Genomic DNA, 2,612 nt, shown 5'->3' with positions numbered 1-2,612 from the left:
CTGACCTCTCAATTATGTCCCATAAATGTTCAATGGCATTCATATCAAGCAATCTGGGTGGCAAAATCATTCACTTGAATTGTTCAGAGTGTTCTCCAAACCAATCATAAAGAATTATGGCTTAGTGACATGGCACATTGTCATCCATAACAATTCCATCATTATTTGGCAACATGGAGTCCATGATTGTATTAAATAGTTTCCAAGAAGCCAAAAATGACGATTTACATTTAACAATGAGTCCATTCCATGTAAACACACCCCACATCAAATGGTTCAAATGGCTCTGAGCACTATGGGACTCAACATCGGAGGTCATCAGTCCCCTGGAACTCAGAACTACTTAAACCTAACTAACCTAAGAACGTCACACACATCCATGCCCGAGGCACGATTCAAACCTGTGACCGTAGCAGTCGCGCGGTTCCAGACTGAAGCACCTAGAACCGATCGGCTACAATGGCCTGCGCACCCCACATCATTATAGAGTAGCATGAGCTTGCACAGTGCCTTGTTGACAACCTGGGTCCATGGCTTTGTGTTGTCTGTGTGACACTCAGACTGTACCATCAGGTCTTACCAACTGAAATCACGACTCATCTGAGCAAGCCATGGTCTTCCAGTCATCTAGTATCCAACCGATACGGTTATGAGCTAAGAAGAAGCACTGCAGGTGACATACTGTTAGCTAAAGCACTCAGGTTTGTTGTCTACTGCCATAGCCCATTAATGCCACATTTTTGTTGCACTGTCCTGCCAGATATGTTCGTCGTACATCCCACATTTATTTGTGCTGTTATTTCATGCAGTGTTGGTTGTCTGTTAGCACTGACAACTCAACGTGGACACTGCTGCTCTTGGTCATTAAGTGAAGGCCATTGTCTACTGTGCTGTCCATGGTGAGAGGTAATGCCTGAAATTTGGTATTTTCAGCGCACTCGTGACACTTTTTACCTTGGAATATTGAATTCACAAACAATTTCTGAAATGGAATGCCTCATGCATCTAGCTCCAGTAACCATTCTATGTTCAAAGTATGTAAATTCCTGTCATGTATTCGTAATCCCATCGTGAACCTTTTCACATGAATCACCTGACTCCAAATGACAGCTCTGCCAATGCACTGCCCTTTGTACCTTCTGTGTACGATACTACTGCCATCTGTATGTGTACATATCCCTATTGCTTGACTTCTGTCACCTCAGTGTAAATGTACAATGCATTCAGATGCCTTTGATAATTCTTTGACTATCATAGCCATGCATCATCAAATAGAAAATTTATTTTATAACTCTTATTTACAATATGACTGTTCAGGCTTTCCCAATGGATCCGTTGCAAATACTCTTCTCATGTTTGCCGTCAAATCATTTCGCAAATCCCACCATAATTTGTCGATACAACTGTTCGACATTTTCAGGTCATCATAGCTGCTGTTGTCTTTCTTACACAGCATGACTGAAGATAGGCATGTGGTGGCTTCAAAATTTGTCAGGCCTGAAACAGGCAGTACACATGTGCAGGAAGATGCTCACAATCGGAGGGAAGTAGCACCATTAGTGTCCTCTGCCAGGGGCCATAGAAAGGCTTTTCACATGTGAACTGTGGGCAATGACTGTGTTGCAGGACACTCCTGTAGTTAAGAGCTGAATTAGATCAGGAGTGCACTGCATCGGGTGATGAATTGGAAGTTCTTGTAACATCTGTTCTGATTTAATGGCAGCTAGTGCTGGATTCTCAGCAGCACTTAATTGAAAATTTGCATACCTGTTGATAAGATTTTCCACTGTATGAATATGTATCACCCCCTTAAAAACACAGCCACAGAAAGATGATGCTGAGGATAAAACTTCAGTCTTCTCATAAAACATGTGATTCCCCCTGTCCAGGTAATACTTTGCTGCTTCTGATTTATCAGTTTAGCCAAGGCACTTATGACTATTGTGTTAAACACAACATTCTTGTATGGTTCAGCATGTCTGCCCAATATAACATTTCCCACACTGGATTGGGATCTTTTATACACCCTTTTTTCTAAGACCAAGCTCATCTTTGACCAAGCACTACAAATTCCTCAATTTTGGTGACAGTCAAAAAACACATTTGATGTCATGTATCTTCAGGATCCTTTCTATTCTTGAAGACATGCTGCCAAAATAGGGCAGGAATACCATTGCAATGGTTGCCTCCACATCTTCATTTACTTCCCTGCTTTGAACAGCAAAATTGAAGAATTTGCTATGCTTGAACACAGACAGTCTTGGTCTTAGAAAATGTGGTGTATAAAAGATCCCATGCCACTGGGGGAAATCTTATATTGGGCAGACATGTCAAACCATGCATGAACATTGCATTGAACACAATTATCATACATGCCTGGGCGAACCTGATAAATCAGCAGTAGCGGAGCATTGCCTGGAAATGGAGCCCCATGTGTTTTATGAGAAGACCAAAGTTTAATCCGCAGCGTTATCTTTCTGGGACTGTTTTTAAGGAGGTCATATGTGTCCCTATGGTGGACAAACCTATCAACAGGGATACAAGTTTTCAATTAAGCATCACCTGAAATCCAGAAATAGTTGCCATTAAATCAAAACAGAAAACACAAGAAC

Source organism: Schistocerca gregaria, chromosome 6 (genome assembly GCF_023897955.1).
Source record: "Schistocerca gregaria isolate iqSchGreg1 chromosome 6, iqSchGreg1.2, whole genome shotgun sequence".
NCBI lineage: Eukaryota > Metazoa > Arthropoda > Insecta > Orthoptera > Acrididae > Schistocerca > Schistocerca gregaria.
This window is presented reverse-complemented; position numbering follows the sequence as displayed.